The sequence below is a fragment of the Polyodon spathula genome, chromosome 1, assembly GCF_017654505.1.
Source record: "Polyodon spathula isolate WHYD16114869_AA chromosome 1, ASM1765450v1, whole genome shotgun sequence".
Lineage (NCBI taxonomy): Eukaryota > Metazoa > Chordata > Actinopteri > Acipenseriformes > Polyodontidae > Polyodon > Polyodon spathula.
The window spans coordinates 395,247-418,007 of NC_054534.1; the positions used below are offsets into that span (position 1 = coordinate 395,247).

At 43.3% G+C, this 22,761-nt stretch overlaps 1 long non-coding RNA gene across 1 annotated transcript; it reads left to right on the top strand.

Annotated features, from left to right (window-relative positions):
* The first annotated feature begins 277 nt into the window (after positions 1 to 277).
* On the top strand, positions 278 to 8,271 carry LOC121329271. The gene is made up of 3 exons (XR_005951757.1): positions 278 to 382; positions 3,221 to 3,310; positions 8,173 to 8,271. It is a non-coding gene; the product is annotated as an uncharacterized LOC121329271 (long non-coding RNA).
* The last annotated feature ends 14,490 nt before the right edge of the window (positions 8,272 to 22,761 follow it).

Here is a 22,761-nt window from a genome sequence, read left to right on the forward strand (position 1 = left end):
AAACATCACGGCTAAACTTCTTAACGTGATTGAGGCTTACAAAATAATTAAATAAACCCCACATATTTAGTCCTTGCGTTCGTTATATAGGTTTCAAGTTTCCTCTTTCAGACTCTTTCATGGTATTTACCACAAGCTATCATGTTTTAAAATGGAAGTACATGTGTGCTGTAACAGAGTGTTTCAGACCTATGTAGTGCAAAACAGGTAAGACTTAAGGATTAACAAAACCCTTTAACTGTCTTGTGTTGTGTGTTTCTTGCTGGCAGTGGTCAGATGAGCCCTTCTCTGCCCAGACCCAGGGCTTCGAGAGCATGCACACCCAGTGACAGGTGAAGGAGAGCCTCTACAGCAAGATCATTGACACTTTGACAAGGGCAAGGTACTGTACACCCGCTCCGACCACTGAGCACAGCAGGGCAGGGGCCCTCACACTGCTATACTTAACGATGGGCAAGCTGGTTCGAGGTTAATCCAGGCCAGAAGCCAGTATAGAGAGTCCAGACACAGGGGTCAGTAGTCAACTGCTTCAGACCATACTGAGCCTAGATTCAGTTTCATTCTATAACTCACAAGTCATGCTAGTTAACCCACTTTTACTCCAGATACTTCCGAGGCACACCTACACAGCTCTGCAGCGTCTTACACCTGAGAGCTAGTCAGAAACCAGCATGTGGTGCTAAAGAACTACATGTGCTACTTAAAGGTGCAATAACCAATTAGTAACAGTTCATTACACTGACCGCTGACATTTACTCATCTGAAGAGTATTTAAATTTGAGAAAAAACAATGTTATAAAACTGCACAGCCCAACGACTCCTGTTAAAACACAGGCAGACACATTTCAAGTTCCTTTCCATGCTCCACCTGTCTTTCACAAGATGATACACATTAATAATGGCTAGTAATAAATGCAATCTCTTAATCTGGGCTGGTCCTCATAAGCAGGCTGACCTCAGTTTAGGATCATTATTTTCAGCTCTGGTAATGCTGTGTCCAATCAGTGCTCTCCTGCGCTCTCCTCGACTGACCCCCCACACCCCCAGGGCCAGGAGGTTAATTTGAGTTTAAAATGCAAACTGCTTCAGAGCCCAGTGGGATGACCCTGCTGAGCCCTGTGATTGTCCGTGCTAATGGAGCTCTCCGCACAGAATATCAAGTGGCATTGCTCAGCCTTCATATCGCAGCCCTGAGACTCTGTTCTTCACAGGCTGCAGAGGCGCTTGTGCTCCACCTGGTATCACAATGTGAATCACTCACCTTTATAAAAGTTTACTGCTCTATTTTTGCAGCTTTCCCATGCTTTTCCTATGGTTATGTATTTACTGTTGTTTACCCTGGCCTGCCATGTACGGTAAAATGCTTTACCATACCTCGCTAGTCTCTACAATCCTTACCTATTCTTTACAATCCTTACTTATTCTTTACCATGCTTTTACTGTGCTTTATTACACTTTGCTATGCTTTTACTATGGGAACGTTTTGTAAGGACATTCTCCACCTGCAAGTACAGGGCAGGAGACTCTGGTCAAGTGGAACTGCATGGCCTCGCTGCTTTCTCTCTGTCAAATATCATAGTCTGTCGCTGAGGAATGAAAAGACTGTTCAGTCGTCGCTCATTTATTTTCAGAAGGGTCTGATTTTCAGCGCTTGCTGCTCCACGTTTTAAGGGTTAAAAATGACCCGTTCAGGTTGCAAAGTGAGAAATGAAAGCTTTATAAAAGTGTGTTCTACTGCATACCTTGACAATCGTGATGAGAAGATGTCAAATAATCATGGGAAAAACAGCAGAATGAATCTGCTGAAGTGTCAATCAACACCCATGAAATACCTGTCAGTTAATAATGAATAACTAGTCAACATGTTTATCATCACATTGATTTCGTTTGAGTACTTTCAATTTGGCTCTATTGAGTGTTCGATAGTTATGAATGCACTGATAGTTGACAATCTTCCATTCATAGAAAATAATCATTTCCTGCTTATACTGGGGGAGTGTTACGCTAGCAGCATGTGCTTTCATGCATAAAGCACAGTGCACATCACAGTGCTTAAAATGTGTTTCCTGATTACATTCATTATTACAGCAAATAGCCTGCATATGAAATAAAAGAAAAAGAAAAGTACTGTGCTGTATAACTTCAATATGAAATGCAAAAACAGAACAGTAAAGCAGTACATTGGAGCAGTACAGCTGTGTGTTGTCCATGGTCTTAAATGACCTGGCATTGGGATCCATCCTGTCGTATTAAACTTTATTTAAGGGTGCTGGTCAGAGAACACAAATACTGTAACCATGACATCCTCTTAGCAGCCATCAGAGACAGAGCTCCAATCACTGATCACACCACAGCCTCAATGGGGTGCATTTCCTGGTAAAATAAATAAAAGGGGTTTCTCTTTACAGTACGGTCCCAAACGACATCCCCTCTAACTGTATCGGCAGTTCTTTAAGATGAAGCACAGACTGGAAAGAAAATAATGCAGTCAGGCAGCCCAACTGCAACTAACTTGGAATAAATATTTAGTTACGGGTAAACAAGTCCATGTAATTGCCAGTCATTCGAATTCATTTGGACCCACCCCTATTCTGTGCATCACTGAGTATCTACTCCCCACAGTAACTACAGCATTCTGTGCCATTGTTTTGACAAGTGTAATTTGATTTAAATGAAAACTGCTTCCAGTACAGTTCACAAATAGGCTATCTTGCAGCTACAGCACAATGCTGAAAGACAATTGAACTCCAGCTTTCTAATTGTAGTTGTCTTTTTTAAGCATTAACACTTCAAGATGCCAGTTGCATTGCGCAGATCCTTGTTGAAGCGTTACACCCAAACTGCATGTGCATTCTGTGCGGTTTAACAAAGTTACCACACGCTGGCAAGGGTGGAACACGTTCCTCGAAAGGGATGTTTGCAAACAGCTACAATGCATTATTATTTCAATTGACCTTGCTGTACTTTTTGTATTCTCCTTGGAAAAAAAACCTAACATTTCTAATAACAAAATATTAAAGGATCTGTTTCCATCAATTGATTTACACTTTATAAAGTACTTACAGACAGACAGACAGCCAACACTCTTTGTAAAGTAATGTGGAGACAACATGTGAAAGTCTACTAACTATATTTTGTGTTTATTCTGGATCCTGCAGTTGTTGTTATTGTGGTCAGGAGCTTGTCAAAGTGTTGATTTGAATGTGTCTTTGTGTGTCAGATGTGGGAGGAGGTGATCATGCTGTGTAAGGAGCTGGCTCAACAGTACGAGAGAGAGCTGTTTGACTACGAGATGCTGAGCGCCAACCTGGTGAGTCAAGAGGGACGAGAGGAAGCGGACTGAGGGAGAGGAGAGGAGGGTAAAAGAGAGGACAGGGAGCGAGAGGAGGGTAGAGGAGAGGACAGAGAGGGAGAGGAGGGAGAGGAGAGAGAGGGAGAGGAGGTGGGGGGAGTGAGGTATTCGAATACGAGATGCTGAGCTCCAACTTAGTCAAGAGAGAGCAAGGGGGAACAAGAGTGGAGAGAGAAAGGGAAGGAAGAAGAAGAGAGGGATGGAGAGGAGGAAAGGGGGAGGGAGGAAGGAGGGCAGTGGGGGAGGCAGAGGAGAGGGAAGGAGGGAGGGACAGATGAGGAGTTGGGGGATAGAAGAGGAAGGAAGGTGAGAGAGATGAGGGGAATATAGATGGGCAGAGGGTGAGTGGTTTAACCATTAGATGCTCAGTACCAATCTGCTGGAGCCGGAGAGGGACAGTAGGGAGGGGTAGTGAACAAAAAGCAGCAGAGTGGACAGTATTCTCCTTCAAGCCGTTTCTTTACAGACTCTGGGGCTGCTCGCATCATGGGTACTGTCACTTGTGACCCCGAACCAGTTATTATATGCAGTAAAACACTGGATCCTTTTGCTTGGAGAATCTCAGTGGCTAGGGCTTACGGCTCCTCGATTGATTCCGATTCAGTTGTATTGAGTTTGCCCACTGATGATGATAAACAAACTATAAGTTGGGTGCCTGCTGATATGAAAAACAGTGAGTTTTGGCCCCCTATTGTATTCTGGATGAATGGCATCCCTTCTACAGTGTCTCTATGTGAATAGAAAGAGATGAATGAAAGAAACATGTACCGGTCTAGAATGTTTGTGAGAGGCACAGAGTTGGTTCTGACTAACGAAATAAGAGCTAATCCTCTTGTCATGTGTGGATGTGAGAGATGCAGAGGTGAATCACCCCTGACCAGGCTCAAGCCATGTCCAGCTTGCAGTCATTTAGTGAGACACTGTAAGATTCTGTTTGAATGTAACGATTCCGAGGGAATCTCTTTCTCCCATCTGAATGTGAATCCACGGGATGTAAAAAGAGTTGAATGCATGGGTTGTGAGGAAAAAGGTCACTTAGTGAAATGGGTGCATCTGGGAAAATTAGAATGTGAGGAAGGTGTCCCTGCTAAGCGTGTACAAGTGTCTTGTAGGTACAAAGTCAAGGCCATGGCGACTCACACCTGTGATGCAAGACGATGGATTCGAGGGCCCATTGTCGTGTTCGCTGAACGAACCCGAGCTGAACCTGAGACCGAAGTGGAGTCTTGCTGGGAGCGACCTGAAACCCTGGACATGGACTGGATGATTTAAAATGAAACGTATTAATGCAATAATATGTGTTATAATCCTTTGTAGTGTTTGTATAATCTTTAGTTTGGAAAATTATGTAAGTGTGTAATCAAAAGTAACGCTTAATGCTGTTTTAGTCAGTAATTGTGAAACGTATGTATTTTCTTTATATAAAATCATGCAGTAGAAGCTGATACAGTTTGATGCAGTGGCTAGTTTTTGGCAGTTTCTTATCAAGATGGGCTTGACTCCCAGAATTGACTGCTAAGTCTCTAAAGCACCTTTTTTTAGCCTAAGAAAATGTTGAAATAAGGTTTAATATGCTTGCTTTTTACTAAAAACAATTTGTGCATGTAAGACCATATGCTTAACACTGCCTGTTATAATAATATACATGAAATTGTTTCTCATCAAGATAAGTTTGTATTACAATAGTTAGTAATCGTGTGCCATAGGGAATAAACTGTCTAGTTTGACTCTGAGTTAAAAGATGATGCAGCATAAAGGGATGTTGTTTGAAAAATAAAATAAGAAGCTTAAAAAGTAATTTTAAAAGTAGGGGATAGGTTTTGAAAAAGGTAACTTTCTTCCCAAATTTTCTGTGAGCCTGTTTTTTAGAGAAAGCCATGCCTGGTAAAGGGAGGCATAGTTGGCATGCAGAGGGAGAATTCTTTTATCTAAAAGATTATAGTGTCAAGGTTAAAATTTAACAAGGGAAATTATCTTCTCACCCTAGAAGAAGGGGGAACATTGCTAAAAGACATTAATTATCGCTGGAAATTGGGAAGATTGGTATATGGCTAATAGTGTTGTGTATATTTTAAACAACACTCATATACTCAAAGTAACATTATTCTCTTTGTATACACATATAAAATAGAGGGATAGCAAGGGTCTTGTGAACTGTGTTTCACCTAACTTTTTAGATAGAGGAGGGGTCGAGAAATGAGCGGATGAGATCATGGTCGAGTGTGTGGAACAGGTGTCATATCTTGGAAAGTTATTGGCATTTGGCCCTAAAACTTTTAGGTTGTTGAGTGCCAAAGAAGGATAAGAAGTGTCTAAACAAATGAATGATTGGATTTGATAAAGTCTCTCCATGTACTCCAATGGAGACCAAAATCTATAAAACCTCATGTCTTTTACAATGAGGCACCACAATCAAGACTCAGCTTGGCAGAGTGACGTTGGCCATCATTTGCAGATCTCCACAAGACAATTCTGATTCCTTTGTTCACTTTACTTTTCCTTATAATAGGAGGTAAGCATATTATCTACAATATTATATCTCACATGTATTGGTTGCATTGCTATAAGGTATTGAAACTATGTTTTAGTTTTTGAGAGAGTGTTATATTGAATGAACTGAAATATAGAAGTGGGTGCTTTTTTAGACCGCGTGCATAGCTGGCCCGGTGGCTGCATAAATACATCTAAGTGTATGAGGTCATTGGCGTGTGTATAGCTGGCCCGGTGGCTGCACAAATACATCTAAGTGTATGAGGTCATTGGCGTGTGTATAGCTGGCCCGGTGGCTGCACTGATACATCTAAGTGTATGAGGTCATTGGCGTGTGTATAGCTGGCCCGGTGGCTGCACTGATACATCTAAGTGTATGAGGTCATTGGCGTGTGTATAGCTGGCCCGGTGGCTGCACTGATACATCTAAGTGTATGAGGTCATTGGCGTGTGTATAGCTGGCCCGGTGGCTGCACTGATACATCTAAGTGTATGAGGTCATTGGCGTGTGTATAGCTGGCCCGGTGGCTGCACAAATACATCTAAGTGTATGAGGTCATTGGCGTGTGTATAGCTGGCCCGGTGGCTGCACAAATACATCTAAGTGTATGAGGTCATTGGCGTGTGTATAGCTGGCCCGGTGGCTGCACAAATACATCTAAGTGTATGAGGTCATTGGCGTGTGTATAGCTGGCCCGGTGGCTGCACAAATACATCTAAGTGTATGAGGTCATTGGCGTGTGTATAGCTGGCCCGGTGGCTGCACTGATGCATCTAAGTGTATGAGGTCATTGGCGTGTGTATAGCTGGCCCGGTGGCTGCACTGATGCATCTAAGTGTATGAGGTCATTGGCGTGTGTATAGCTGGCCCGGTGGCTGCACTGATTCCTTTGTTCACTTTACTTTTCCTTATAATAGGAGGTAAGCATATTATCTAACAATATTATATCTCACATGTATTGGTTGCATTGCTATAAGGTATTGAAACTATGTTTTAGTTTTTGAGAGACTGTTATATTGAATGAACTGAAATATAGAAGTGGGTGCTTTTTTAGACCGCGTGCATAGCTGGCCCGGTGGCTGCATAAATACATCTAAGTGTATGAGGTCATTGGCGTGTGTATAGCTGGCCCGGTGGCTGCACTGATGCATCTAAGTGTATGAGGTCATTGGCGTGTGTATAGCTGGCCCGGTGGCTGCACTGATGCACGGAGATGAATCCTGCCAATTGAAGTGTTAATGCTGAACTTGCAACTGACTATGCTAATTGTTATTGCATGTTTATGGATTTTGGTGGTGTGCGCAAACTGCCTTTCCAATATTAAAAGCATTTTAATAAAGCGAAGGAGCATTGCTCTGATCCGTAAAACTTCAGATGAATGAGACTTGAGTGCTTTTCTTGATTAAAATATGGGTTATATGGACATACATACAAGCTCGCCCAGTACTCAAACATAAACCACTAGGAGTTTATAACATCTCTGTCCTCCTAACGTCTCCCCTGAAGTTAAGAGTGTGTGCAGAGTAAACAGAAAATAAATAAGACAGAATAAAAAGAGTGAGTGAAAATCTGTGAACGCAGCAGACGTGACAGTACACCTGAGAGACAGGAGGCAGCAGAGCTGGTTTATTTCTTTGGTATAAAGGAGTTCACCTGAGCCTAGCGGTCTCTGGTGATGATTGAGAGGAGACGGCTGCTAGGAGCGTAATTAGCTCCTCACAGCTCTTCTATCCCGAGCAGACCCAGGGGCCAGACAGATCAACACGGTTCACACAGCAGAGTCAGGGTTTCAAACAGGCTCCATCTTCAGACAACAGGGAGAAGCTCGTCATTTGCTTTCTCTAAACTATTTGATTTGTTAATTATAATAAAGACTGGTTAAAAAGCTATACTTTAATCATTGAGCTCACTAAACAAACACGTCCACTGCTTTAATAACACATCCTATTGCTTATCATGGTAAGCTGCTTTTCATTCTACAGCAGTGCAACCTCTTCAGTGTACACTGACTTGAATGGGAGTCAAGTGACCTTTCTGAATACCAATGCTAACTTAAGCATCAATTATGTCAATAGATACTACTTAACTATGCACTACACAAAGCATACGCTTCGCTCGAATGTCAGTGTTTTGTTAATACGGGCCTCAGAGGTTACGACTGAAGGTTTACAGTTATAGATATTGTTGTATAGATAGTTGTAATATTGTAAGTTCAACACAAGAAAAAAACTGTTAGGTACCTACTATGAAGATATTAGCAGAAGGATTTTGTTTTATATTTCTCTCGTTCAAATCCACCACCATTCTCTCTCTCTCTCTCTCTCTACAGCAAACACAGGCCAAGTTCTTCCAGAACATCATGACGGTGCTCCGGCCCAAGCCAGACTACTTCGCAGTGGGGTACTATGGCCAGGGGTTCCCCACCTTCCTCTGAGTACGGTTTGCTGTCTGTCCCCTAAGTGTCACTGTGCACTTTAATAAAGTGCTCCTGTGCTGGCACTCTACAGTCATTTACTAAACTTCAGTACAGTACAGTATACCACATTTCTTTCTTTCTTTCTTTCTTATGCGTTTTTCACACAGCATGCTCAATAATTCATACTGTATCTTCTGTAGGTGTTAACCTTAGAGGGAAACAGCCTATTTCAAGATATCTAATTTGTTTTACAACTTAATTGGATGACAGAGTTTTTTCAACCTATTATAAAAGTTTTTAACTATTTTTATTTTCCTTCTTCAAATTTCTCTGTCGCTCTCTCTCTCTCTGTTTGTCTCTTTCTGTCTCTCTCTCGCTCTCTTTCTATTTATAATTTTCAAAGTGTAAAGGAACCTTTTTTAGCAGTATTTATCCAAGACCTCCACCCCTCTTATTAAATATATACATTTTTTACTAATGTGTGAAATCCATTGTCTCTTCGTACTCCAGTTTAAACCGAGAGGCTAAATCCGCTTTGTCGTTGGAATCATCAGAAAGCAAGCTCGTCTGTACAGTTCTGTCTAAACTGGGAGATTAATTCACATGTAAGGAGACCCTCCACTGCAGAGAAATTGTTTTCAAGCCAACCTCCGTGCTCCGTGCTGGCTTTGAGGGTCCTGTCCTGGAGCCAGCACCCCATCCTCTCTCCTCCTGCTATCAGCACTCCAAGGCTGGGCGATGGCAGATGACAGATGACACAGTGATAAGCTACATCAGGAAAGGCTGTTGTACCTATGGCTAGTGGCTCTGCTCACTAGACATGCAACATATGGACTTGCTGTATTGGTACGGGTCCTAATAAAGAGGCCAGACAGTGTACTGTACGTGCCCCAGTAAAGTGAAATGTGTGAGAGTAACAGCATAATGTTGCTGGGAGGCTTGGTGCTGCAGGGGTTGCTGCCCTGATGTCAAACCAAGGGCTATTACGATAGAATCCCAACACAGGTCACTATCTCACCTGCCTGCATTCCTCCAGCATGGCTGATTTCAGATGCTCTCCAGTCGCCACTCCCCTCCCTGTTCCCCAGGCTGCCACAGTTTAAATATCTCACAGATCTGTGTACTCCGAAGGGATATTGGAAGGTTCAGACCTCAGGAACAAGGACAGCTTGAGGTCACTTTTGCACGCAAGGCTTTAGTTTTTGACATATGACCAACCGTCGTGCTGCATTGGGAGGTGGGTTTGGATGTCAACGTCCAGAAAGCCTAAACCTTAAAGCTGCTGAGTGTATTTCACTCAACACTTAGCAGCAATTATAAACCTTAATGCTGAGGAGCGTATTTCACTCCGCACTTAGCAGCAGACATAAACCTTAAAGCTGAGGAGCATATTTCACTCAGCACTTAGCAGCAGATATAAACCTTAAAGCTGAGGAGAGTATTTCACTCAGCACTTAGCAGCAGATATAAACCTTAAAGCTGAGGAGCGTATTTCACTCAGCACTTAGCAGCAGATATAAACCTTAAAGCTGAGGAGCGTATTTCACTCAACACTTAGCAGCAGATATAAACCTTAAAGCTGAGGAGCGTATTTCACTCAGCACTTAGCAGCAGATATAAACCTTAAAGCTGAGGAGCGTATTTCACTCAGCACTTAGCAGCAGACATAAACCTTAAAGCTGAGGAGCATATTTCACTCAGCACTTAGCAGCAGATATAAACCTTAAAGCTGAGGAGAGTATTTCACTCAGCACTTAGCAGCAGATATAAACCTTAAAGCTGAGGAGCGTATTTCACTCAGCACTTAGCAGCAGATATAAACCTTAAAGCTGAGGAGCGTATTTCACTCAGCACTTAGCAGCAGATATAAACCTTAAAGCTGAGGAGCGTATTTCACTCAACACTTAGCAGCAGATATAAACTGTAAAGCTGAGGAGCGTATTTCACTCAACACTTAGCAGCAGACATAAACCTTAAAGCTGAGGAGCGTATTTCACTCAGCACTTAGCAGCAGACATAAACCTTAAAGCTGAGGAGCGTATTTCACTCCGCACTTAGCAGCAGATATAAACCTTAAAGCTGAGGAGCGTATTTCACTCAGCACTTAGCAGCAGACATAAACCTTAAAGCTGAGGAGCGTATTTCACTCCGCACTTAGCAGCAGATATAAACCTTAAAGCTGAGGAGCGTATTTCACTCAGCACTTAGCAGCAGATATAAACCTTAAAGCTGAGGAGCGTATTTCACTCAACACTTAGCAGCAGATATAAACCTTAAAGCTGAGGAGCGTATTTCACTCAGCACTTAGCAGCAGACATAAACCTTAAAGCTGAGGAGCGTATTTCATTCAGCACTTAGCAGCAGATATAAACCGTAAAGCTGAGGAGCGTATTTCACTCAACACTTAGCAGCAGATATTTCCAGCCAAGCAAAATGAGAAAGTTAACTGCCCCTCTGGGATGGTTAAAAAATCAAACCACAATTCAAACACACTTGTTTAAAGAGCGAAAAGCCCAGGCTGCCCTCCATTATCAATGAACAATCTGCTTGGGCCCAGGCCTTTTTCTGAACCAGAAACATCAAGACAGAGCTGCGCAGGGATCTCTCCCTGCAAACGGCATTCTCTCTGAGGCTTTTACATGACTAAAACACCTGCTCCTGTACTCTGCATGGCTGCATGTACTCAATGAAGTTTGTAAATCATGACACTAAATCATGTTACTATTATAGAAGACAGTTACTGCTGTAATCCCAGGGTAGAAGTTAATAAATCATACACAATGCAAAAGACTTCAAGTCCAAATGTCTGTCAATGAAACATTTTAGTATTTCTACAATTAGCTGTATTGAGGGTTTAATCATTATGGATGAAGCATGGTAAAGTATAAGGTAGATTTTGAAAGCACTTAAATGGCTTGTACAATTACTGGGAACACCTTTCTGAAGGGTATTACCAGAGGTAAGCATCGCAGCGCACGTCTGTTGCTGTTGTTTTTGCAAGCCCAGCAGTATTTAAAGCAATAATCTCCCGTAGCAGGCCGGGGCAGGTGAACAAAGTAGAAAGCAGGCTGTAAGCTGCGCTAGGTTTTCATTAAATCCAAGCCAGATCCCCTGTGAGCCCCTCCAGGGATTCGTTACTGTACACTCCACCTCTGGCTTTCATCCTTCTTCTTTAGTGACTGTGGCAGTGCGATTGCCCTGCACAGTGGTAAATTAGTGTTGGTGTGGTTTATATGTGGGAATGGGTTTATTGTGTATTGTTTGGGACTTGATTAGTTTGATTGTATTATTGTTTACAGACGGGCGCTCGATTGAGACTTGCTGCCTGCTATGCTTGGTTGAGGGAAGGGCAGCAAGTGATTGGCTGTGCTGGTCCTCAATCAGCAGGTGGGCGGGTCTCGACCGAGTGTCCGTCAGTTTAAAATCATCCGCGGGAGATTGCTCGGGCTGCTGCAAGGCCTGCCGTTTTCACGGCACCTTTTCAGTTATAGCTTGGGGTATTGTGTTTTATTTTGCACTTTTTGTACAGTTTGCTGTATTTGTCCTCTGTGCGCTACCATCGCTGGTAACGTCACATGACCGCCTTTATTTTACTTTCGTTTTCTGTTTTTGTTAATAAATCCTGCGCGCCTGTGCCGGCGTTTCAACACCACCTCAGTCTCTCTGTGTGCTTGAACAGCGGCGACCCACGCGTGACTCGAGGAAGACCCTGTCACAGTGACATTCTGACATAATTATTGTTTCATTGCTTTAATCAAAATGTAATGACATTGCAATACTATACTTGTAAAATGCATCACACTTTCCTGCAGCAATGACAATTGTAAAAAAATAACAACCACTGTTCTTTTTACAACCCTTTACAATAAAAGCAGTTTCCCATAGTAAGAGCAGAGCACAATGCAATAAATCACAGTGAAAGCATGGTAAAGCACAGGCAAGCTTTGTAACGCCCAGAGAGGTATAGTAAAGCACACGCAAGCAATGTAAAGCACAGAGAGGTATAGTAAATCACAGGCAAGCAATGTAAAGCACAGAGAGGTATAGTAAAGCACACAAAGCATTGTAAAGCACAGAGAGGTATAGTAAAGCAAAGGCAAGCATTGTAAAGCACAGAGAGGTATAGCAAAGCACAGGCAAGCATTGTAAAGCACAGAGAGGTATAGTAAATCACACGAAGCATTATAAAGTACAGAGAGGTATAGTAAATCACAGGCAAGCATTGTAAAGCACAGAGAGGTATAGTAAAGCACAGGCAAGCATTGTAAAGCACAGAGAGGTATAGTAAATCACAGGCAAGCATTGTAAAGCACAGAGAGGTATAGTAAAGCACAGGCAAGCATTGTAAAGCACAGAGAGGTATAGTAAATCACAGGCAAGCATTGTAAAGCACAGAGAGGTATAGTAAAGCACAGGCAAGCATTGTAAAGCACAGAGAGGTATAATAAAGCACACGCAAGCATTGTAAAGCACAGAGAGGGATAGTAAAGCAAAGGCAAGCATTGTAAAGCACAGAGAGGTATAGTAAAGCATATTAATAAACATGGCAAACCCTGTTAAACTATGCTTATGTACTATATAAACATGGCAGGAAAGTGCATAATTACTGTGCAGATTTACTGTGGTTCACTTTTATACAATAAGAAAACCAACATTCCTACAAACAAAAAAAGAAACCGTGTGATCAGATGATTGATTCCAGCGTCAGGGCTATTCATTACATTGAATTACATGCCAGTACGTCCAGATGAGAGACAGAGCTGCCGTGTCAGAAAGCAGTTCCAGGTAGCAGTCTGCTCAATCCAATTCACTGCCATAAAAAAATAATAACACATTTATCATTTACTCACACTTGCTGAGTGGATATCGTTGTTTGAAAATAATATAGTTTGCTTGCTAGCTAGCTTGCCCCAGGTCTGTCTGCACATCATGTAGTTTCACATGCTTGTGCAATAATATGCATTTACAATGCCAGTTAAAACCTACCCCAGTGCTGGAGAATGCCCCATCATAATTTCCATCGCAGTTGCAGGACAATCTGTTTAACCAGCTGTTGTGTGTTTTGCACATTAGAGGGCTCTAAGTGACTAGAAACTGGAATTGCGTGCAGTATTAACACATATCCATAAATATCCAGAGTTTGACATACAGACAGATGAATGGCAGGCAGACAGGCCCCTCCATATCCAGATAATCTGATAGCTTATTCTAAATAACGTTAGTACCAAGCTTCATTACAATTGAACAAGCGGTTGTCCAGATATAATCAAACATGTAAGAGTGAAGTACAGATGGATGCATCAGGGCCGGATTAAAGGACGAGGGGGGGTCCTAAACTAACCCAGTTTTGAGGTCCCTATGCACAATAGCTTGTGAAACAGTGTTGTAATTAACAGCCTGTAGGTAAAGTGTAGACAGCTTTCAGTTCTACTTCAGATGCACGTTCACCATTTAGGCCTTGCAAAACAAATACAATGTGTAACACATAGTGATCTTGGGCATCAGTCCACTCGTCAGTGCCCTCTGACAAGCCACCACACTGTGTTACCCATTCCATAACCTCCTGCGCGTGATACTCGCCAACTTTACGGCTCAGCTGGGCTGATGAAGGAGTAGCTCCACCATTTGCTACACTCAGTCTGAAGAATTTACATAACCTTTGGTTTGTCCAATTTTTCCAAAGGGATATTTGCGCAAACAAACGCCTGTGTTGTCAGGTCAAAATGTAATGTGTTTGTGCTTCACGGTATTCAGTGGACTTTGGAGCATGGAAGTCACTGTTTTTTGTTTCTTTGCAGGTAAAGCAGTCGTGGTACTGCTCTGGATTTCCGCCTTTCTCTTTCGGTGAATACTTGAATCTGAATGCGTGTCAACACGCGAGTGTTGGTAATGATCTACAGTAATGCTGCAGGACGTACAGAAGAGCTTCCCTCCATCACCGTGTAAGACTCCTGCTGGCTACTACTTTACTTTTCTTTCCATTTTCTTGTTTGTAGTCTAGTTTTTAAATTTCCCAGCTAGACTGCATATACTGTAGTCACATGACATAATCACTGCTCACTATGTGCATGGCGAATGTTACGCGCAGGCACACAACAGAGCTGTACAGTTTAGTTAATGTGATTTTTTGTATGAAATAGAAATAATTATGAAATGTATTTTTATTTCTTAAGAATATTGAAAAAATTGCAGTAGTGTGCTAATTTCACGATTCCCGCACCATATATAAAGGGAGAGAAACAAACACTATGGATTTAGCGCAGTCTCCTGCATTATACCTTTACTTATGCCTTTTTTACTGTGGGCCCCTGTTCTGCTGTGGGTCACTGTGGGCCCCTGTTTTGCTGTCGGTCGCTGTGGGCCCCTGTTCTGCTGTGGGTCACTGTGGGCTCTACGCTATAGTGTAATTTGCGTAGACATTTATCCAGCCCAGGGACGGACGTATGTGCAGACACCCCCATAAGTAAGACCTCATCTTGAATATTGTGTTCAGTTCTGGTCACCTCGCTATAAAAAAGATATTGCTGCTCTAGAAAGAGTGCAAAGAAGAGCGACCAGAATTATTCCGGGCTTAAAAGGCATGTCATATGCAGACAGGCTAAAAGAATTGAATCTGTTCAGTCTTGAACAAAGAAGACTACGTGGCGACCTAATTCAAGCATTCAAAATTCTAAAAGGTATTGACAGTGTCGACCCAAGGGACTTTTTCAGCCTGAAAAAAGAAACAAGGACCAGGGGTCACAAATGGAGTTTAGAAAAAGGGGCATTCAGAACAGAAAATAGGAGACACTTTTTTACATAGAGAATTGTGAGGGTCTGGAATCAACTCCCCAGTAATGTTGTTGAAGCTGACACCCTGGGATCCTTCAAGAAGCTGCTTGATGAGATTTTGGGATCAATAAGCTACTAACAACCAAACGAGCAAGATGGGCCGAATGGCCTCCTCTCGTTTGTAAACTTTCTTATGTTCTTATGTTCTTATATATCCACAGGATCTGAGATTCTCCATCTCCTTTCATAAATAATGGGAATACCAAGTTTCAGCAAACAGGTAGGTGGGTTTCCAGAAATATGGAATAATGTTAAGTGTACAGCTTCCTCCCATATGTTCTCTTCCCCAAGGATTTCATCCCCTCTGGAAGGGAACGCACGTACATACAGTCACATACAGTCACGATCGTGGCCAGTAGGATTGTGTGATAGGAAGCTGTTTCTGCAAGGTTCTGAAAATAAACCAATAATATCATACCGTTTTCTAAAAAAAGTGTAAAGCAATCTCATATTAAAAAAATAATGTGGCTCCTTTATTTGCATTTGTACTGAATCAGAAACCATGTAGGTATTTGTTTCAACAGACGTACTCCTGTGAGACAAGGCAGAGCAAGTTCAACCCCAGCGCTAAAGGAATCTTCTCTACTGCAGCCTACTCAAATACCCCACAGTGTTTCTTCATGACGATTTGCAATGCCGGTCTGTGGTTAACGCAGCCACAGTTTCACCACGTTTATCACACGCTTTACTACACTCTGCTATGCTACCTTTATAAGCCGCCTAGGCAACTCTGCAATGCTGAAAAAAAACAAAGCAATTTGAAGGCTGCGGTCTTTCAAGAGCCGTTGTACGCTCTGTGAAAACGCTGAGCCTGCTGTTTCAATGTTATCTTGATGATTCAGCTCTTCAGCAGCCCTTCCTGTAGTGGGATTCCCTGCAGACCTCTTTATGAGCCCTGTGGAGGCCCTCCAGCCAAAACGCTTCATATTCATTCCAATATCCATCCACGACTGAGATGCCACTTCTCACTTGCAGTCTGTGTTATACAGTATGACAAAGTGCCACGTGTCGCTCGAGATGAACACTCGTTATTTCAATGGTTCTAACAAGGCCACCAAGCCACGGCATTTTCTCATTGTCTCTTGTATCCCAATTCAAAGATACAGTGGTAAGGCTGTCTGTCTCCTCTTGCAGTGAAGGAGCTATGGGAGCGAGTGGCTATACTATTAATCCTGTTCTTTGTTTCCATTGATTGAACTGTGGAACCTGTAAGGCATTGGGAATTGGGAGTCAGATCTGTGTAACTGGCTGGGCTGCTCTTGTTTTTAAGAACTGATTTTCTGTCTCAGTACATGCTGCTTCTGCTCCACGGCAGGGGTGATTAAAGACAGACAATTTGTCCGTAAGCACCACCACCTCCCCCTGCAGATTAACATTTAGATGTGCACAATCAAAAGTAATAGATACCTGAGCCTTGCAAACAATGAAAATCGATTATGTGTAGTGATGCTGTCATAAGCTTGCCTTTCTGCAGAGACAGACAGGGAGTTTCAAGGATAGTCAAGGAATGCAGCGCACACCCGATCCAGTTAGATTGATCACTGGCTTGTGTTGTACAGGTGCTGGGTTTCTCTGAAGCTGGAACAGTATCAGACCCGGTCCAGTGGTGCAAGCCAGAGTCACATGCTCAATGCTCTTGTGGAAACAGAAAAAGTGAATGAACACCATCACAGATTTTCAGTGAAAAGGGCTCATGTAGGAGCCTCCTGAGTGGCACATCCAGTAAAGGTGCTCCACGTGGAGTGCAGGATGCTCCCTATAGCCTGGAGATCGCAAGCTCAAATCAAGGCTACGTCACAGCCAACTGTGACCGGGAGTTCCTAGGGGGCAACGTACAATTGGCCAAGCGCAGCCCGGGTAGGGAGGGCTTAAGTCGGCAGGGGAATCCACGACTCACCGCACACTAGCGACCCCTGTGGCTGAGAGGACGCCTGTGGTTCTGGAGTGGAGCCACCAGATTTGCGTTGTCCTCCTGCACTATAGGTCTGGTGGCATTAGTGTGGACCCGCAGTGCGAAAAATTGTCAGGAGTACGTTTCGGAGGACGCGTGCTCCAGCTGCCTCAGCAGGGGGTGTTGCAAGAGGTGAGCCGAGATACAGATAATAATGCAGTCTACCTGTTTGATAGGACAATGCCCTGCTGTACCCTCATCTGTGCCCAAACTGGGTTTGAGCATGGCAGGGAATCCTCTTTTTTTTTCACAGATTTCCTGATTTCCATGAAATTTACCCATTGCTGTGTAATATGTAGTTCCCATTTCTGAAAGAGTAGTGTGCATATACATGTTTTGTATCACATAAAAATAAATACAGTAAACGTTTTTCTAATTGAAACATCAGCTGTTGCGTTCAGGAAGCTGGCAGCCTTTTTAGTTTACTTCCAGAACAAACACACTACATAGAGCAGCAAGATTTCTTTAAAATGTTTTTAACAAAAAAGCCAGCTGCTGTATCAAAGATTGGAAATGTTTCTTCTAAAGCTTGCTCTGTCCAGATATAACCTCTATAAAGGAGGAATTAAAAAATGAAATATTCTACAGTTTAGCTGTTTTTCAGTTAAGCATTTAAATATTTAGGAATATTTAGAATATTTAGGAGTTACTATACAACCTTTGTTGTATAATAACTACAGAGAAAATAATCCATTTTGAATGTGACAGCACAATGTTTCCTGCTTTTAATAAATATTATGTTTAATCATGAAATATCATGAAATAAGCCATTTTTTTACCATGAAAACAATACAGACCTACTCATCTTCCATGGACACCACAATCCCGTTGAGCATGTATGGGATGAACTTGAACAAGCACGATCTTCTGCCTTCTTTTGCTGGCTGTGATCAGGGCACATGGTGGCTCACCCTGATATGAGGTGCATGTTCTAAAAAATATGGACAGACTGCGTATATATGTATATATATGTACATGGGCATCTATATCTCAAGCTGTTTTAATTGGTTTGATTTATTTAAAATGTGTAGGGAAATGCTGTAAGGCTTAGCAAACCCAATTAAAATTAAACAAACAGCCAGCACAAATACAATACGACAGGGATTTACAGTGAAACACCTCAAAGCCCTGAAGGCTTGATAGAAACCCTGCAAGCAGTAGCTAACAGAAGATCCAAGAGAAAGGCCAGGCAGTTCCCATCGGACCAGCGTGGCAGTCTCCCGGTCTTCTCATTCCCTTCACCTGGTAGGCTCCAGGTCAGGGTTGTTAACTTCATTCTGTCTGCTGGGTACAAAGGTTCCAACCCAGGCAGTTACTTCATTAAATATATTGCAGCTTATCAAAATGGTGGAGTGGCTCACACAGAGGGAAAGCTCATTTTTCACAACCTTTATTGAAATGGGAATTGGTCCCTGGAGTTAAGCTAGTTCATTATGTGCTGTAACAGCCATCACCAGACCTCAGAACAGCATGACTTACATAGTGGTGAATAGCAACTAACAGCCCAGTGCACCATCAGGGGGCAGCAATACACTCCAGCAAGGAGGGCAGAGCCCCAGAGTTCATTACCCATATCACTAGCAGCTCTACATTTGCATACCTCCATTATACAGATTAACACAAGGGGGAGTTGAACTGCTCCAGTGTTATTTATACTAGATTGCAGGGGACCACACTAACAGGTAAGTGGGTGTGCTATATGCGTCTTTACTCACCAGCTGCTGGGATCATCTTTATAAAAGTTTCCCATAGTAAAAGCATAGCAAGGTGTAATAAAGCACAGTGAAAGCATGGTAAAGCACAGCTAAGCATAGGAAAGACTAGTGAGGTATGATAAAGCAGATAGTAAGCACGGCAAACCAGGGTAAACTATAGTAAATGTATAGCATAACCATTGGAAAAAGCATGGGAAAAATGCAAAAATACATGGTAGACTTTTATACAGTAAGGGGAGATGTCAAGGTTTGTTTTGTGTGTTTCTGTCTGCCTCCACAGAACATGATCTTCATCCACCGTGGGAAGGAGTACGAGAGGAGGGAGGACTTTGAGCTGCAGCTCATGACTCAGTTCCCCAGCTCTGAGAAAATCAAGACCACATCGCCCCTGGGGACAATGTGAAGAACTCCCCCAGACAGTGTATCTGACAGCGAGAGGAGACAGGGCTGGATGAGACGGGCAATAGGAAACGGGGCGGGAGGAGACCGAGCTGGAGGAGACGGGGCGAGAGGAGACGGGATGAGAGGAGACGGGCTGAGAGGAGACCGGGCGAGAGGAGACGGGATGAGAGGAGACGGGGTGAGAGGAGATGGGACGAGAGGAGACGGGGCAGGAGGAGACGGGGCAGGAGATGGGACGAGAGGAGACGGGGTGAGAAGAGACGGGGCGAGAGGAGAGAGGGCAAGAGGAGACAGGGCGGGAGGAGACGGGGCGGGAGGAGACAGGGCAGGAGATGGGACGAGAGGAGATGGGGTGAGAGGAGACGGGGCGAGAGGAGAGAGGGTGAGAGGAGACGGGGCAGGAGGAGACGGGGCGGGAGGAGACAGGGCTGGAGGAGATGGGGCTAGAGGAAACAGGGCGGGAGGAGAGAAAGCGAGAGGAGACAGGGCGGGAGGAGATGGGGCTGGAGGAGACTGGGCTGGAGGAGATGGGGCTAGAGGAAACTGGGCGGGAGGAGAGAGAGCGAGAGGAAACGGGGCGGGAGGAGACGGGGGGAGAGGAGACGGGGCGGGAGGAGACGGGGCTGGAGGAGATGGGGTGAGAGGAGACGTGGCGAGAGGAAAAGGGGCGGGAGGAGAAGGGGGGAGAGGAGACCGGGTGAGAGGAGACCAGGCGAGAGGAGACAGGGTTTGATCAGACGGGGCAGGAGAGGGAGCGAGAGGAGACGAGGTGGGAGGGGTGTATCAAAAACATAACAAAGTTTACAAACGAGAGGAGGCCTATTCGCTCGTTTGGTTGTTAGCAGCTTATTCATCCCAGAATCTCATCAAGCAGCATCTTGAAGGATCCCAGGGTGTCAGCTTCAACAACATTACTGGGGAGTTGGCTCCAGACTCCCACAATTCTCTCTTTAAAAAAGTGCCTACTATTTTCTGTTCTGAATACCCCTTTATCTAATCTCCATTTGTGACCTCTGGTCCTTGTTTCTTTTTTCAGGTCGAAAAAGTCCCCGGGGTCGACATTGTCAATACCTTTTAGAATTTTGCATGCTTGAATCAGATCGCTGCATAGCCTTCTTTGTGCAAGACTAAATAGATTCAATTATTTTAGCCTGTCTGCATATGGCATGCCTTTTAAACCAGGGATAATTCTGGTCGGTCTTCCTTGCACTCTTTCAAGAGCAACAATATCCTTTTTGTAGTGAGGTGACCAGAACTGAAGACAGTATTGTAGATGAGGTCTTACTAGTGCATTGTAAAGTTTTAACATTACTTCCCTTGATTTAAATTCAACACTTTTCACTGTATAGATGTGATGATATTGAAAGCTCTAGAACCATGCATGCATGCAAGTCCTGCCCCTTTGCATAATGGGTCAAGTGCTCGCTTGAATGTACAGTGGATTATTTAGATCTTAGAAGGAAAAAGAAAGCTTGTAGATCCCTGTATTCCTTTCTTTCTCTCTTGACTGTGTTGTCCCATGTTCTTTAAGTCTCTTCCTCCACCTGGTGTCCTCCCCCCTTAACTGCAGTCTTAGATATCCAATGCTTCACTGTCCAGCCGCTCCTGGTGGAAAACAACCTGTTTAAGAACAAGAGTGTCCCCGATCAGATCCTCGAGTCAGTGTGACAGATTCAGGGGTCTCACAGGCTTACAACTGTGCATTCTGATCTCAAAGGGCATTTCAGGGTAACATTGTACTGTAACTAGATAGAGTGCTACTGTGTTAGATATTTAAAGGTGCATTCCTTAAATAAAAATGGACAGTACATTTGGCTTAGAGGCCATTTTGGGTTATATCACAATAGATCTCCCGGAGAAGATGCAATGGATATTTGAATTATTACATCGCAGCTCTTTTCATTAACATGTTTTCTCTTAGCACACTACAAAATGTTTACTTTGCCAAGTGCAGCAACGGAAATGCAACTTGCGGTGTGTTTGCTCTGAGACTGAGGCTCGGTACACCTGCCCCTGTGTTTAATTAACAGGACAATTTCACATGTGCCCCATCTTGCTGAGTATTACCACCATGTTAAAAATAAATAAATAAATAAATAAAAAGGATTTGCTAGAAAATCAGGAACGGCCACAAACATCTCATTTTTCAGGAATTTATGTTTATTGTTTAATAAGAAGCAAGGTTAGCTTTTCTATAGAAAATAAAATTGCGGGTTGTCAGGATTTTCCAGGACACCCCTAAAAGTGAAGCAGTGCATTCAAAACCAACCCATGAAGGCAAGCAGAGAGTGGGGCGGGGGTGGGGGGTCCTTACAGCTAAAACCGCCCCTGGAGACTGTAAACAAACCGGGCTGTGAACAGATACTGCTGATCCAGCAGCAGGGGTCTTCCCTCAATCTGCTGCTGTTTGTACTATTGTTTTCCAGCTGGGTCTAAAGGCCTTGGGGGGGGGGGCTAATGTTGATCTGATTGTCTGTACAGAGCAGTAGCATCGAGCGAGGGTCATTAGGCTCTATTTGCTTTGTATTGTTGTGGCAGGATATCATATAATTAAGCAAGTCAATTATAATTTCAGAGCTGGGAGCCCTGTTATCTCTCTCAGTGTTTCTAATGCAGCTCGCAGTGCTGGCTGTCTCTAGGACAGATGGGCAGATCCTCCAAAGCACAGCTCAGTGTGCCCCTGAAGACACAGGGGGGAGAACCTCACCTCCTAAAGGGATGAGTTGCGATGAAAGGGTGAAGGAACGTCATTGAGATAGCCTGGAACAAAGGACAATTAGGGGAGAAGTGATTAAACTATTTAAAATACAGAAACCAGGACCAGAAGACACAGTTGGAAATGAAGTGGAAAGAGACTTAGGAGCATTGACGGGCTGAATGGCCTCCCTCTCGTTCTTAAATTTCTGTTTATGTTAGTACGGAACAGGTCAAAAAGTACTGCTGTCTTACAGGATCAACCTATAGGATCGAGAAAGCTAAGCAAATATGAGGGGCTTATTACGAATCGTTTACCTGGTAATCCTTAGTTTTGAGTTTCTTAGTAAGTGTGTGACAGCACTGCCTCCAGTCAGTATACTCGCTACTGTAAAACCATTAGAATTGTGCATATACCATATCTAATCTCATAACTGTGTATAACAAAATGATTTACTGCTGATATCAGCATGACATTATTGCAAACAAGATACTCCCTAAACAGATCAATATAATCATTCATATAAACCATGATTATAATGTAGTTAAGAGGTATAGACAGCTGAATAGAAGAAAACCTAGATACATGAATATTCAGGTTTCTAACATACTTCTTTTTATTTTTTAGTTTATATAAAGCCAATAAAGTTCAGAACTTCACCTACTCTCGGCCAGTTAGGAAGGGACCCAAAGACCCCGAGAACGAGTTTGCGGTAAACAGATGATCCTCACACTGCATCACTGTGCTATAACCTGCATCCTCACACTGCATCATTGTGCTATAACCTGCATCCTCACACTGCATCACTGTGCTTATATCACCTGCAACCTCACACTGCATCAGTGTGCTATAACCAGCTTTTGTGACTGTGGTATTATTTAAATTATATTATAATATGCTCAAGGTCA